The sequence below is a fragment of the Lissotriton vulgaris genome, chromosome 1_1, assembly GCF_964263255.1.
Source record: "Lissotriton vulgaris chromosome 1_1, aLisVul1.2, whole genome shotgun sequence".
Classification (NCBI taxonomy): domain Eukaryota; kingdom Metazoa; phylum Chordata; class Amphibia; order Caudata; family Salamandridae; genus Lissotriton; species Lissotriton vulgaris.
The window spans coordinates 796,913,488-796,930,779 of record NC_141685.1 but is presented as its reverse complement, the minus strand read 5'-3'; the positions used below and the strand labels follow the sequence as shown (position 1 = coordinate 796,930,779).

Genomic DNA, 17,292 nt, shown 5'->3' with positions numbered 1-17,292 from the left:
CCCACATTACCCTCACAATTGTGTGACGTACAGATCTTGGCAGACTCAAGGTCACGTAGGATGGAGTAGCTAGAAGAGTCAAATGCACTGTCCTCTGATGCGCGCAGGAGGGGAACTAAAACTAACCCGGGGTGGGTAACTCCGCTCCGCCAGCAGAGTTTACAGAGTTTTGCCTACTTCATGCTCCATTAGGAACGCGGAGTTTAGGCAAAACTCCAACTCCGTGGTGGAGCAGAGTTAGCCGGCCCGTCCACCCTCCCTAATTAATTATAATGGAATGGGCCGCAACATGGTAAGCCTCAATAGGCAGAAAATTCCAAGATGGCTGTTATGAATTCCAATGAGTACAGTGAGTATATAGTCTAACCTTCGTGTACCACTAACAGGAAGTCATGGGAGACTTTCGATGTAGTGGAAGAGTATGAATAAGTCGTACCAAGACAGGATTCACACCATCGGAGGACGCGGGGAGCCGATTGTGGCAACGCCGCACCTTGAGGAAGTGGCAAGAATGTAAGGGAGGGAAACTTATTTACTAGATTACCGTCCCTTTTAGGCAATTGCTTGTGTACGTTTGAATGAGAATAGAACCCCTACATCACTGAGTCTGACCACTGCTATTAAAAACCTCAGATCTCTGTTACGCCACACTGGGAAGCAAGCCAGACATTTGAAATTATCTAGTCTGGCAATATCTAGATTTCATACTACCGGATGGCAGTATCTTGATGAGCGAGGAGGAGGCAGCCACAGCAGGTAAGTGCCTTTTTTAATGAATTATAATTATTAGGGAGGGGGGAGGGAGCGGAGCTGAATTCCACAGAGTTTTTTCCCAACTCTGTGGAACTCCACATAGAGGCACTACGCCAGCTCCGCCCGGGCTTCATGACTCCTTTTTTAGGTCTTGCTGAGCCAGTGCATGCGCTGCCCTGCGAGACATTTAGTAAACAGGCTTTAAAAAGTCATGACCACAGCTTCTTAGATGGCATAGAGCATGCGGTTATGCGCACAATGACGAGCAGAGGCGTCTTATGGCTGTCCTCTCTCGTCATGGTGCGCGCACACCACACGCCAGACGTGCCTCGTTTTTTTTTTAACCCTCCCACGCTCCCAAGCTCACGGGGGAAAAGCACACCACACTCCAGAAGTGCCTCCTTATTTTTCTTTTTTCTTTTTTTTTAGCTCTCCCAAACGCACGCTCTATCTGCCTTTCATAGCTATCTGCCTTTCGTAGCTTTTCTCTTGGGAGTGTTATCCAGATTATATGGAGTGAAACCTCCATTCTGATACTTATTGTGTATGGGCTGATATGTTTCTTCTCCCTCCTTTATAGTTTATTTGTTTGTTCTGAGGGAAGGTGATTTCTCCAACTTGATGTTCCTGTAAGTAGCCTAAGAGAGAGTTTACTGATTCTGTCTCCTGATAGCATTTCTTTAATCTACTTTCTGTTCATACTTGTGCAAATTACACACTGTAGGGATGGTTTTACTGATATAAGTTTCTTTCATGAACGATCGACTATGACTCCTGCACATAGTCACCCGTGAACTTGCTGCTACCCCCCTTACACACACACTCGCACACCTCACTGTCATTCACGGAGGCAGTCACGTGACCCGGAAATCAAAAAACAGAGTTTTATTTTGAGTGGCAAATAATTGGTTAACTTTTCAGGACCCCAATAAAGGCTTGGCTACCCCATTCCTATCAGCAAACACACCAACACACCTGCTGGCTTTTACCTCCTTCTCTCGCCCTCCTAATGCTCGCAAGAGAATGGGTCATCTGGCATAAAACGGGCTTGCAACGAACAGTACTAATATTTGTGCTTCCTCCATTTCAAACTGTTTGACAGCTACCTCTCCACAAGTGCTCATTATCTTCACCTTTGTATGACGTGGTCCCCCTATGTTACAACATGCCTGGCCTTGTAGAATTTCCCAATGTTGAAGCCCACCTTTAAAGGTTTTTCAGGCATACACCCCTCCATCCTTCATGTTCTCTTTCTCCACCACTATGGTAACGTCATATCTTGCACAGATTTTCCCTGCTCATACACTTCACAACACCAGTTCCAACAGCATCCCAATTATATTACTTGAATCTGTGTTGTCAAAATAGATTAGATTAACCTCATCGCTGCGGATGATATTTTCCCCCTGTGCTGGGCCCCAATGATAATGGGTGTGGTCATGACGGAACCATTCCGTCATCAGCACAGCTCAACCGTGACTGATGACGGAATGGTTCCGTCACCAGCATTGAAGGGGTTAAAAATGATCATCCTGGTAGACACCCCTCGACCCTGTTTGTAAAAGCAAAACATAGCAATGACCAAAACGGATTTAGATCAATATTATTAAAAAGCTTCAGTATCCAAAAAAAAGCATAGATATTCTGTGCAATCAGAAACTTGATGCTTCAAGTAAGTCGAGCTATCAAATAAAACAGATTAACAGTAAAGGAAACTCATGCCAACATGGATAACATGTCAGCCCAAGGCAGTCAGTCATTCAGAGGACTTTTGTCATAACAGGCTGAGGTTGGGGAAATGTTTGACGACGTGGTTGTGCTGACAAAGGTTTCTAACGGTAAGCAAAGTTATCCGCCCAGCATTTGCAACTCTTCTCACTTGCCTGTTTTGAAAACCTGTTCGAGTCCCAAATCTTAAATTTCTGTGCTTTTGCATGGGATGAGTCCACTGTAGTGCACTCCCAAAGTCTTCCAACCTATTTCAGGACAAGCATTGGCATAGCCAATAGATCTCGCCTTTGGGACCTTATAAGTGTTTAGCCATGCAACAGTTGATGTTGTTGCAACAAGGAAATTGTGCTGCATAACTAAATACTTATAAGGTCCACAAGGCGAGACCTATTGGCTATGCCAATGCTTGTTTCTGTTTCTTAGTGGTGTGCTCTACTTTTCGTAACATAGGAGCAGAAATTAATGGTCTGATCCAATCAAGTTTAGCGAGGACTGTTTCTTCATTGAGTGTGAGTGCTCACATATCTAGAAATTGATCTCTGCTTGGACAAAGGACGCAGCGATGCTTTATGCACGGAGGGCTTCGTTCCACAGTGTGAGGCATCACATGCACAGACTGCAGCATCACTCTACGGGGTCTTGTTGACCCGGCGGCCACTCTCATAAAGACAGTACTTGACCACTTTCACCTCCCCTACGGTGAGTATGTATGCAAACTTCCTCTTTAAAGCCGAAAGCATCACAACAATTCCACACCACCAAGGCCAAAGTATTCAGAAATAAAGCTGAGCCAACAAGTATGCCTCCAGTATCCTGAAGACGAGAAGGAAGATTGATCTCTTAGGGCCTACCCCAGTTTTCGGTTGGTGAATGCAGGCATATCTATGACATATATGTTACCCCTATGATATTCCAGCAATAGTGTGGCTGCAAGAGTGCTGCCATAGAAGCGGTACAAGCTGGAGGGTAGTGCTAATTTTTTGACGCAAAACCAGATATGTACTATTTTAAAGCATATTTTTATGCTTTATTTTATACTAAGCAGGAATACATATCGCATGCAAATACACTCTATGCTTCAGTTACAATTATAATCATTGTATGCTACTGCGGCACGTTATATTATTAAAGATTCATATGTCATTTGTTCAACTTCTTGTTGCTACTTTCAGTTACTTCAAAACATGTCTTATGCATTTGTCCCAATCCTAGGTAAGCACATATCCCTCCACTATGTAGTTTGCATACTATTTAGTCACTGTTCGGTAGGCATCAGTCCACTTCAACAGATCCCTCCATTGTTGTGCATGCTTATATATAGAAATAAAATAGTAACTTCAAACATTAACTGAAACGTATGCAGATGGGTGTATATGGTTAAATGCAGAAGTCTTATATGGGGTACTCTAGCTGCAGCACCTCAATGTGATTGCCCGAGCGAGCTACTAGGGTCACCCGGTCTACTTTGTTATCCTTCATTCTTCTGTTATCTCCCAAAGAAATTAAGAAAACAATCTTCTGTTCAAGATCAGGTTCTAACCTATTACTTCACTACTTCACTCTTGCTGCTCCTACCCACTTTTGCTCCTTCTTCCTCTCCCTCGTTTGTGCAGGCGTCTCCCGCATTGCCAGTGCCTCCTTCCATTGTTCTGCTATAGGGCGCTGCCGCATTACCCTTGCTTCCTCCCATTGTAGCGTTCCACCCTCAGCTCCAGCCAGTTAATCATGTCCCGGGTCCAACCCATCACCTGGGGCCCTGCAGCTGACTTCCACTCTAATGCAATTCTCCGCCTAGCCAGTCCCACAGCCAAGTCTATCAGTCTATTCCCGACCCAACAAGCATACCCGTACTGTGAGGGCCAGCTCCCTCCCCAGGGCATCGCCAGTACAGCTTCCTAGAATGCACACAGTAACTGACATCCCCATGTCATATGAAAAAAATCTGCGTCTGGTTGGGCACACCGTGGTCATTTAGGCTCATCCCCTCCATACGCAACGTTGAGGCGGTGAGGCGTCACGTATATCATGTGCGTAAAATTGAATTGTATGTATTTCAGACGAGTGTTACGGGAGATCCTCTTTGGGCATTGCAGGATTACCCCCCAGTCTTCGTCTGATAGTTCCCCATCTACAACCCTTTCCCACCTTTACCGCAAGCCAGTCAGAGGGTCGAGTGAGGCCGATAGTAAGGCAACGTAGAACCACTTCACCTGGTGCCCGGGGGATCCGAGCGTGATCAGTGCATGAAACACTGGTTGGGTATCAGGTTCTGCCCTTCCCCCACAACTGCCCAAAGGCACGAGTCAATGCTTCATATTGCAGGAACTGCCCAGAGGATAGACCACTATCCTCTACTAATTCCCGGAACGTGATCAGCATGTTATCAGAAAAGCAGTCCCCCACAGTTTCCAGTCCCACTGCTATCCAGTGCACCAGCTGTTCTGATGAAAATGTCGTCCGAGGCACCCCGTGAGGGAGGCCCACCAGAGATGTACTTATTGATGTTTTGTGAGGCACACCTCGAGGGTGACTGAAAGAGACACCCTCTGGGGGTTCCAGACTGTTGATGGGAGGTATATGCAAGAGTCCAGATCAATGACTTTGTATTGAAGTCAGCGAGGTACCAGTTACAAAAACAAGGCTCCTCTGGTTGGTCTCAGGCAGGGGCAGCTGGAGCCAATGCAGGCTGCTTATCATCTCTTGAAGCACTATTAAGTAACCCCATGACATAAGTAACCTGTCAAAGGCCAACAGTACAGGTCAACATGTAAAGGAGACAGACCTATGCCGATGGAATCTCAAGGGCCATATCTGCTGAATATCCTGCAGAGCCAATACCAAGAAAACATGGATGTTTCTGTGATTTCTTGAATTGATGAGGTATAGGAAATTGTATCTGCAATCACTTGATTAGTAATACTACTCAGCACCGAGATATAACATGTCAGAGTTTCAATTGTTCCAACATTTTCTTTTTAATTTTCTTATTCTTGTCTTCTCATACATGCAGCAATTAGTACAGCTTTTGTAGCCAAAACGTGTTTCGTTACATAGGTGTGTCCACCATTGACTTTATCAGGGCCAAACCTCTATTTGTAACAGGGCACACTTAAAAGCAGCCTCCAGCTACTACTGTATTCAGCAATTATAACCTAGGGCATCCCACCATCGGTCACATCATAAATATCAATTTTAAATGTGCTCGAAGATCCAATCATTGACTAGCAGACAGTACTCCTACTCGTGTCTACCATCGGTGCTCAGGTGCATTACTTAAAATTATTGATTTCTGGGGATTGCTGCCTGGAAGAGGAACTAAATCCATGGATATCCATTGACCAGTGAACCTGTTCAATTCAGCTTTTAGTGAATGCATCTCACTAGTCCCATTCAACAAAGTGTTTATTGGAGAAAGCCCTCCTTCTTTGGACTGAGGTAAAATTTAGAACAGCATTCCCGAACTGTGGGTTGGAAGACCCTGGTGGGTTGCAAGCCGATTTCTGGTGGTTCACAAAAGTCCAAGCAATAAATTAACATGCCTTTGATTTCTGTATTTATCTTGTCACATTTGCTGCACTTCAAAGATGGATGTCAAAGTTCAGGCTTTGTCATCTGATAAATTGTTACTTCTGTTTGTAACATGGGGACTGGTGTTTACAAGGTTCTCCCATTTTGCAGTCAGAGAAAATAAAGTAAAGTGAATTATGTGAAAATGCAGATTTTAATCAACCTTGATGGACAGAAAATCTGGATTTTATTAACCCCTTCCACGCTGATGACGAGCTGGGCTCGTCATGGCGTAGCCTCCTCGCACGCTGATGACGAGCCCAGCTCGTCACGTAACATGCAATTTAAAAAATCTCAGTGTGCGAGCGGAATTCCGCTAGCGCGCATGAGGTTAAAGACACGGAGGCTAATATTATGCAATCCTCTTTATTGCGCCACCCACAGCAGCATCTTCAAAGAACATAGAGCACAATAAAAATTCTTAGAACACTAACAAAGAGCCAGAACCTCCATGACTCTTCCTTCTTTTTGTGCTGCATTAAAATAATTAAAGTCACTAAGAGTCCATATTAAAACAAGTGAACCGATAATCCGAAATAGAATAAATTCTTCCTTCCTTTTCATTGCTGTCCACGAGGTGAAAAAGAAACTACAATTGTTCCCAACAAGGGTAGGGAGAGGAGGGATAATATTAGCCTCCGTGTCTTTAATAAAATCCGGATGTTCTGTCCATCAGGGCTGATGAAAATCTACATTTTATGGCAAGACCGGAGGCTAATGTTATGCAAGTTCAAAGCCCCTCTACCAATAACACACTTGCATTAATCACAGGTTTAAAATAGAACTTACAGAAAACAGAATCATTTGACCAATCTGCACATCTTAAAATATCATGCAAAGCACCTCCAAGCATAAAAGCCTTTGATGCCGAAGCACCCCTCACAGAATGTGCACCAAATCTACTCACATCCACACCTGCATTCTTCATCACCTCCTTCACCCATCTTGATAAAGTTGGATTTGAAACTGGTTTATGAGGTTTCCTATAAGAAATCAACTACTGACTCTCATTTGCAGGACGAATACCTAAAGTTCTCATCTCATAATCCTTTAAGCAAAGTACAACACACAAATGCTCATGTCCATCAAAATAAGGATACAAAATGCTATCTGAATTTGTCTTAGTTCTTCTACAGAGATAAAACCAAACACCTTCTGGATTAAAAATCCTAGCTCCCATATCCAATGCTCTTACATCAGACACCCTTCTAAAAGACAATAAGCACAGTAACATGGTCAATTTTCCACTTAAAACTATCAAATCTAAAACATTGTTACTTCCCAAACTCTCCAAGTACTCAAGAACTTTTGAAACATCCAACACTGAAGAATACCTCACCACAGGGGGTCTTAAAACTCTCACACTCATCATCATTCTTCTTACCAGATGACTTTGTCCAACGGAAATTCGATCAATCAACTCATGACCTGCTGCAATAGCTGATCTATGTAAATTATTAGTTCTATACGCTAAACCTCAATCAAACAAAGATGTCAAATAACTGACCACATATACTACATCCACTGAAACAGGATCATAATCCCTCTCCACACACCAGCGTAACCATTTTTGCCATGCCAATCTATACATATTCCTAGTTCCCTGAGCCCAGGATTCTCTAATAAGCTCAGAAGCCTCAACCGAAAGTCCTGGCATTTCCAAGACTCTCCTGAAATTCTCCATGCCATCAAACTCAACTGACCTGAAGTTACCAACTCGTGGCACTCTCCTAAAGCTCCTATCAGAATACCCTGAAAAGTTGGAAGAAGGATTGGACAATCTACCGACATCTCCAAGAGGATGGGATACCAAACTTGAGATTTCCAATTCGGAGTTACTAACACCACTGTTTCCTTCCACTTGCGTACCATCAAAGTTACAATGGTTATCAACACAAATGGAGAAAAAGCATACGGATGAAGATCCCTCCAATCCTGCCTGAAAGCATCTATCCCAACCGATTCCGGATCCGCACGCCAACTGAAAAACTTCTCCAACTTAGTATTCCATCTGTTTGCAAACAGATCCACATGAAAAGGACCCCAAAACTCCATTAACCTCCAAAACACTGACCTGTCTAACATCCAATCGCTTGAATCTGTTTGATTTCTCGAATATCAATCTGCTTGCACATTTTTCTGACCTGGCAAATACTCCGCCAGAACAGAAATGTTCTGGTTCAGACAATAATCCCAAAAAACTCTCGCCAGATCCGCTAGGTCTCTGGATTTCGGGCCCCCCAACTTGTTCACATATCTCACTGCTGACACATTGTCCATCCTCAACAAAACTGAACATATTACCTTGTTTTTCGTAAAACTCTTGATTGCAAATTAACCTGCCAACAGTTCCAAACAATTTATGTACATATGACTCTCCTCTACAGTCCACATGCCTCCTGTCGAATTTGCACCACAACGTACCCCCCAACCAGTTAAACTTGCATCTGACTCTATTATCAATTCCGGATTTATTCCGAAAATTTATTTCCCATTCCAAGCCTCCATATTTTTTAGCCACCAGTTTAGTTCTGATCTTGCCTCTCCAAAAGGGTAATTTCCTGTGAATAGTGTCTATCATGAAACCCCAAAACTAGGTATCCTGACTTGGAGTTAGACATGACTCCTCTCTGTTCACAATAAATCCTAGATGCTCCAAAAGACTCACAGCCAACTTTGTGTATTCTTCCACTCTGCTCTTCTCCTGATCCATAGTCAAAATGTTGTCTAAATAATCATTCGAATTCCTCTTTCTCTCAAAAATGCAAAGACTGGACGAAGCACCTATATAAAACACCAAGGGGCGGATGAAAGTCTGAATGGGAGACAAACAAACTTCCATAATTTTCCTCCCCATCTGAACCTCAGATATTTTTGTTCGCCAAACATATCGGAATTGTGAGATACCGTCATTCAAATCCAGTCGAGTCATTCAATCCCCTGTCTGAAATATACCTCTCAACATATGTAAACCCTCCATCTTGAAATGATGGTACTCCACTCAATCGTTCAGACTATTCAAATTTATCACTGGTCTCATACCCTTCCCTTTCTTCTCTACTAAGAAAATATTGCTTTTGAACACCGCACATGTTTTTAATTCCTCTACAATCACTCCTTTCATTAACAACTCCTTTACTTCTTTTTCTACCAACTCTGACAGCTCTGAGCTGAACTTGATCATTGGAGGACAGTGAAACTGTATCGGATCTTCTATGATGTCTATTCGATATCCTAAAACTGTCTGCAACACCCAAGGATCCCTTGTTAACACACACCAATTCTTGTAAAACTGGGCAAGTCTGCCGCCCAACTTTACATGGGTAACAAAAGGGTCTTGTCTTACCAGACCTTCTCGGTCTTCTATTTCACCTATAATTTCCTCTCTCCTTCTGAGGATAGAAACCTCTGGGCTGATATCCCGTCTGTTGTTGGTAGTTGTAGTTGTAATTTCTGAATCCCCTCGTAAAGGAGGCCCTTGTGATTCCTTGACCACGGCTGGGAAAATGACCTCTACTTCTCCCGGCCCTTCCGAAAGCCCGACGATCAAAAACTTTCTTAATATCTCTCTGGGATTTTTCCAAAGAGCTGAAAGCACCCATATATTGATTCATCTCCTCAATAAAAACTTCTCCAAAAAGCATCCCAATCGCATCAGATCCATCCTCATTGTTGGACAATTACACCAATTTCGGATAAATTTTTAGGAGAATGCTCTTTCGTCTATCAACTGAAATTGCGGTGTTCGCGTTCCCCAACAAACACACCACTCTCTGAATCCACTCTCTTTGTTCATCTATGTCCAGATCTTTCTTTTCAACATAGGTTTCTTCAGCCATATCGAATATTTTTGTCAAAGGCCCTGTTAGATCAAGCAACCTGTCCTGACACATCTTTAACCCTTTATCCAATCCCTTTTTTGGATCCCTACCACCTTTTGCTACAAATGCAATAATTTTTGCATTAAGCTCAGGTGTCAATGCAATCTTATTGGCTAAACCTGGTCTAGAGCAGTCTGAACGGAGTCTTAACCTTACGTCCTTTGGAATTTGCTTCCTGAGCCACATCTGGACATACTCAGCAACATGTGGAGCCGGGATCCATTCAGGCGTTAACGGGTGCTTAACCATCAAAGGATCAAACATAGACTCCCCTAAAGGATCTATGACCCCAGCATCCTCTTCTGTTTTATCATTTTTCTTAGTCTCAACATCTTTAACCTTATCCACTATTTATACATCTGAACCAAAATCAGAGGAACAACTTAATTCTATTTCCGCACTACCCGAAGACTCATCACATAACACAGTAGTATGTCTTTTACTACTATGACCTCTTACTAGGTCACCATGTGTGTCCTTGACACCTGCTTGATTTGCACGTTTCCGCAAAAAACCTGAGTCTGGGTATGCAGTTTTTGCTTTCTTACTTTTCAAAACATATGAATCCACATTCTTCCTCTTTCTGTTAACTTTACCACCTTTCTTTCCCAACATAGGAGCTTCACCAGCTGACCAAAACTGTTCCTCCTGGGTAGTGGAACCACTACTCTTTTTAAAATCTTCTAACTTTTTATCTATTCTTGAATCCAAATCACTAGCAAACTTAGACAACTTAAGTGCAATTCTCTCCTCCATATTCAATTTTCCTTGAGTCAATGCATTAACCTCTGACATTCTTAAATGACTAAAACACGACTCTCTAATCAACCTATTCTAAGTATAAAATAATAATGAAACAATCTTATTAAAACAAACTCCGTTGTCACCAATCTTATTAATACAAGACTCCCTTTACACAGCTATTTAAAAACAATGCTCTTTTAAAAACACAGAGTCTTTCCTTGGCAAATAAATGACCTTCGATCACAATAACTCTTCCATCACTCTCTTCCCGAAACCGTCTCTTCAGTTTCAGTCAGCGAAACCACATTCTCAACGCATGCGTCGATACGAGTGGACGCGTGCTGACGTAGTTCAACAATCTGCCCTCCGCATGCTTACGTCAACAAGCGAACACCACAAACCACCTGTTTATGCTGCACCAAATGGAACCCTCTGATGCAAATGAGACAACGGTAAGCTTTCGTTACCATTGTGCACCTTCAAATTATTCAAAAAAACTAATAGCCTGATTCATCAAAGACCCGTTTTGCGAGTCTATAATAGCGATTCATAAGGAATCGCTATTACAGGCTCGAAAAACGGGATTCATGTAGGAATCGCAAAAAAAATGTGATTCCTACATATTCCTTATTTGCGATTAGCAAATTGCTAATCGCAAATAAGGAATAACTCCCCATTCATTCCTATGGGCCAAAAGGCCCATAGGAATGAATGGGGAGTATTCCTTATTTGCGATTAGCAATTAGCTAATCGCAAATAAGATAGCGATTTAAAGGGTGCCAGGGGTGTCCAAAGGACACCCTGTAGCACCCCTTAAATGCAAATTTAAACAGGTGTTGCGCACACACATGTCCAAAGGACATGTGTGTGTGCAACATGCAACTTAGAAAAATGCTTTTAAAAGTATTTTTCAAAGTTTTCGCTATTTACCACGAGGTTTGACCTCGCGGTAAATAGCGGCCCGAAATAGCGAATTCGCATTTTGAAAATGGATGATGAATTGCATTTAAGGAATCTCAAATAGAGATTCCTTAAATTTAATTCCTCGCATATTTGCGATTTCGCTATTACCGATTTTTGCATTTGGGATGATGAATCCCAAATGCAAAAATTGCGCTCGCAAAGGGCCAGATTCTGAGAATCTGGCCCTTTGCGAGCGCAATTCTCCTTCATGAATCAGGCTGTATACCACTTCATCCAGAAAAACGAAACCATCTTTCCTCTCTCATAAAACGCTAAACTTAATTTATTTATTAATGGCATTTGTAGAGCGCGTGCAATTACCCGTAGGCGTCTCGGCGCTGGTATGCAATGCTGTCTATCCCTGATCAGAAGATTGGTGGCTGGGTTTACTGGTTGAATAACCACGTCTTCAGTTTCTTTCTGAACTGGAGGAGTGTGGGACTTGTTTTAATGTGGTTCGGTAAGGAGTTCCAGATTTTAGGGGCTGCGATAGCAAAGCGGCGATCACCCCATGAGACTGTTCTGCTTCGTTGGACCACAAGTTGGTTAAGCGAGGAGGAACGAAGTGTTCTGGATGGATTATAAGGAATTAATAGCTTTTTGAGGAAGCGCGGTCCTTGATCCTGCAGGGTCTTATAGACTATACATAGTGCTTTGAATTTGGCCCTATTTTGAATGGTTAGCCAGTGGTAATCTTTCAGGGTGTCCGAGATGGGAGCAAACTTGGGTTTTTTAGAAAGCATGCGTGCTGCTGCATTCTGCACAGTCTGCAGCTTTTTCGTAACTCTGCTTTGTGCATTAAGCAATAGACCGTTGCAGTAATCCAACGATGTGAGAACCAAGGAGGTGACTAACGTATTGGCTGCTGAATCTGGCAAATAAGGGATGATCTTTTTTATTATTTTGAGCTTGAAATGGGCATTAGATGCCACCTTATTTGCATGGGCCATGAAACAGAGCTTGTCGTCAAATGTCACTCCTAGGTTTCTGACCTTAGCGGTGGGGGTGGGAGGGACACCAAGAGCCGATGGCCACCAAGCTGCCGACCAGGCTGGCAGAAGGTTGCCAAAGATGACCACCTCAGTTTTATCGGAATTGAGCTTCAGGCAATTTCTTGCCATCCACTCACCGATAGCAGTCATCCCCCTTTGGAATCTTTCTGCCACCTCCTGTCCGTCACCCTTTATGGCCAAGACCAGCTGGGTGTCGTCAGCGTATGAGGTGAGGCTCATCCCGTGTGCTTTAATGACACTTGCAAGGTCCGACACATAGATATTAAATAGTGTCGGACTGAGGGATGAGCCTTGAGGAACCCCACACGGCAGCGACAGATCCGCTGATTGGAAGAGACCCATGGTGACCGCCTGGGTTCTGTTGGCCAGGAAGGAGGCAAGAAGATCCTTGGCAGTAAGCCGAATACCCATCCTTTCGACACGGTCGATCAAGATCTTATGGTCGACCGTGTCGAAGGCCGCTGAGAGATCAAGAAGGACGAGCAGTGCTGTTCCTCCCTGATCACGGATGACTCTTATGTTCACTCGAAGGTTTAAACACACCCCGAAAGCCAAATCTCCTTTCTGATGTTTTCTCCTCATAAAATAAGTACTTCTAAATAAAACTTATCTGCTTCACAAACCAAAACACAGATTCCCAATACTCTAATGTTCATAACGATCAACTCTGAGTAAAATCTGTTTTATACTCCTACTCTCTTGACTGTTTACACGCTCTCAGAGTGCAGAACAAAATAAACTTTTCCAACTCATCCTGCACTAAGCAAACGGAAACCGAGTCAAATTAGACGCAAAATTAACCCAATTTTTCTCATCAAAAATCACTCAATAGTATTAATCTAATATAAACATTCCATTCAATATTCATTCAAACTGTAACATTTAAGAGGGAGATTTAAAACATGACATCTTCTGGGCAGCAGCAAAAAAGAAGGAAGAGTCATGAAGGTTCTGGCTCTGTGTTAGTGTTCTAAGAATTTTTTTGTGTTCTATGTTCTTTGAAGATGCTGCTGTGGGTGGCGCAATAAAGAGGATTGCATAATACTAGCAGCCCGCCCCAGCGTTGCCCGGGGCAGAAGGGGGCTGGGGGCAGCATTTTAAGGCTCTGTGCACTCCCACCCGCCCCGACATTGCCCAGACCGCATCCCTCCCGCCTCTCCCCGCCGCCCGCCCCGACATTGCCCAGCCTGCCTCCCGCCCGCCTCGCGCCTCGATCCTCCCGCCCCGATCCTCCCGCCCACCGCCCGCCTCCCGCCTCCCGCCTCCCGCCTGCCTTTGCCTTACCTGGGCCGCCCGCAACGGACTTCACCGCCACTCCTCGCTGCTCTTTGCCTTACCTGAGCCGCCCGCTCCGGACTTCACCGCCACTCCTCGCCGCACGTCACCGCTCCTCCCCGCATGTCGTCTTCACGTCTAGGTCGCGGTAAGCACTACGTCACGGCCGGTGCTAGTTTTAGGGGACTACTTTGTTTTGAAATTTTAATTTTTTAATTTACGTTTTTTTTATTTTATGTTGCCTATGTCCATCTACACACCCTGAGGATTCCAACAATGTATTGGGTGTGTGGATTGGCGCTGTGGTTCTCGTGTTTACCTTGCCAAAAGGGTTCTTTTCTCTCTTTATACTAGTAGTATAGATTAGCCTCCGGTCTTGCCATAAAATCGTGCTGGAGTGTAGGGAGTGTGAAAGGATATAGTGTAGTATATCTTTTTTTGTAACATACAACAAAATGTAAAAATGTGTAAATGCACTGTAAAGCAAAAAATAAGCACTTTTTTCTAATTCTAAACTGTGTTGGAAACAAATATTTTAATAGGATCAAAAGAAAATAAGACACTTTACTTGGCGATTCACACATAAGAATTAATTGAAACAAGATTTCCACACAATTTTATGTGCAATATAGTTTTATCAGTAAAACCTTCAGGTCTGTGAGGATTTAATGGCCATTTCATTGGAAAATGTGCTGTCTGTAAATGAAAAATCTGCCTGCCTCAGGCTCATTAAAGCTACTTGGGTCATGAAAGTTTGTCATTCTAAAACTGTTGTCATGGTTCTAAAATGTTTTGGATGCACTGATCTAGAGAGTGGCATTGGGTTGGGTGGAGAAAACTGAAGTAACATTTTACATGATTAAAAAGAGGGAATAATGAAATATCTCATTGTGTTTCCCATATGCTTTCCATCTCCCCAGGAAGTGAGTTAAGGGCCCTATGCTCTGAAGTAACACAAATGCATCAGAGATCACATACATTGGCACAGAATGAATTAGGTATTAGAAGCGTGGACACCCAGGGCTGATGTACAATGCCCTTTTGTGGTCACAAACCCCAAGGTTCCCATTGTCGCTGGGTTGGCAACCACAAAAGCGCTTTTCAAAATGTACAAAAGCCGGAAAGTGTTCCTGTCTTATAAAAAGGCTTTTGTAACTCCTTCCGAATCACAGATATGAAGCAGCATGAATGGGGCACTCCCCTCCTGATAATGATCCAGAGATGGCATGATCAATGGTTTAACACTGCATTGCTGTTGCATAGCATTAAACGGCTCCCTAACCCATGATGGGGTGGTAACTGATTGGCAAAGGGGAATCTGTCACTTTGAGAATTGTATCAGTGGCTTTGGGGAAGCTTCTGGATCTATGTCTGCTCACCTCCAGTGTCTTCCCAAACAGGGGTATTTTAAAGTAGCGCATGTCCCTTTAATGGTCATGGGTTGCTTTTATAACAAGCATTTGCAATGCAATCGGTCTCACCTTTGGGACCTTATATGTATTTAGCTATGCAGCACACTAGCCTGGGTGCTGAAACATCTACTGTTCTGTAACATGGAGGGAAAGTGAGCACCAAACTGAGTGACACGCCAGGTATGGAAACATGTGGAGACAAATGTTGCCTTTCAGCTGGAAATGGTATAGTCCAAAACTCTGTTTTTGATATAAAATCAGGGCCTTCGGTGATCATATCACTGGAAATAAAAGTTTTGAAAAAAATATTATTGTCTACTGGTGCTCGTGGAAGGCAATTTCTATGGACTGGAATCTAGAGAATGCTAAAGTGATTCTGGTATTTTACGGACCTCTGCTGGTCGTTTTCTATCAAGAAAGTTAAATAGAGGCAGTTGCCAGAAATCTTTTAAAAAGAAAGGGGCATATTACCAAGCACTAGCGATAATTATCGCTATTGCTTGGTTAGCGGGAAAAAAATATCGCCGAGCACCGAGGATTTTTACAGCTGAGATACCTTGATATTATCAAGGTTTATCTCAAAAGCGGTAAAAATCCTGCGAAATGCATGAATATCGCTGAAAAATCAGCGATATTCATACATTATCGTGACAATGCTCTTAGCCATGTTATCCACCTTCCATTGGATAACATGGCTAAGAACTGCTTTTAGCAGGTGTTAGATTTTGGAGATATTCGCGCTTAGCGCGAATATTTCCAAAAGTTGTTAGTAGGAGTTAGAGATGTTAGCGACTGTTTTCAGTCACTAACATCTTGGCACGCCCACTTTGCATGTCATTAGCGATAATTATCGCTGACATGCAAAGTGGGCCCCTAAATGCCCGTTATCGCCTACCAGCTGATAAAATTATCGCCGCATTAGCGGGAAAAAGTCCTGCTAATGCGGTGATAATGCCCTTGGTAATATGCCCCAAAGTCCCTCGGCAGAAAGCAAGTCTGGTATTTTACTGACCTCTGTTGGCCGTTTTCTATCAAGAAAATAGATCCAATTGAAAAGAAAAAAGTCCCTAAGCAGAAGCAGATAAGTCCTAGGGCTGATCTCCAGAGCCCACAAAGTACACACACATATAAATATATACTAAAGTATATATAGTAAAGTATATACTAACATATTTACAATAGGTCTCAAATGCTCGATGTAAAAAAATGTTTACTGCTTAGATGAGCAAATGCACCGATGCTGGTCTGCTTTGCCTCGCAGGACTCCATACCCACGCTTGTGGTCAATCACATGGGGTCTCACATTGTAGCCTGCCTCATTCATAATTATTAGTCACATTGTTTTGCGGTCCCCTGCGAATGTACAATTAGCGATGCAACCTACTGATATGTAGGTCACATCACAACAACGTGCATTCCCGTTCTCAAACCAGTCAGTGTGCAAACTGCAGAATCCTTGGTTTGCAAATGGAAACAGTCCATCTGACGGTCAGTGTGACCTTATGTTCTCTAAAGCATGATCTGCCTCCCCCTGGGCATCAATGAATGCAATGACACTTTCGAAGAAAGTCCATCCATTACAGGATTATTCTCTTATCTAAAACTGGCAAGAAATCCTAGGCACCCTTTCGGCCATCTCTATGCCTACATTGATTACATATCTCACCTCATTTTCTGTAATTCTGTAGCCTTTCGATTATCTCGCATGGCTTTTGTCCTGGAGAAATTGCTAAGGGACCTTTCTAAATTAGCCTGCCATGCACAGTTTCTAAGCAAGGGAAAGAGACAGAGTGAGATAGAGAAAGAGAGAGAGTTAAACGCTGTGGACTCAACCGACCTTCGGCACAGACCAATTGCAGATTTGCAAGGACAAAGTACGGACTGAAAAGATGCCTCAGACGGGGTAAGATCCGCAGCTTTTCATTCAGAAGAGAACTAAGGTTAGGCCTTATG

The 17,292-nt window shown here is 43.2% G+C and overlaps 1 protein-coding gene and 1 pseudogene across 3 annotated transcripts in view; both read right to left on the bottom strand.

The window, feature by feature from the left end:
* Positions 1 to 17,292, bottom strand: part of ASTN1 (astrotactin 1) — a 666,610-nt gene that overhangs the window by 525,504 nt on the left and 123,814 nt on the right. The window lies entirely within an intron of this gene.
* LOC147747851 (uncharacterized) lies at positions 9,662 to 10,727 on the bottom strand (annotated as a pseudogene).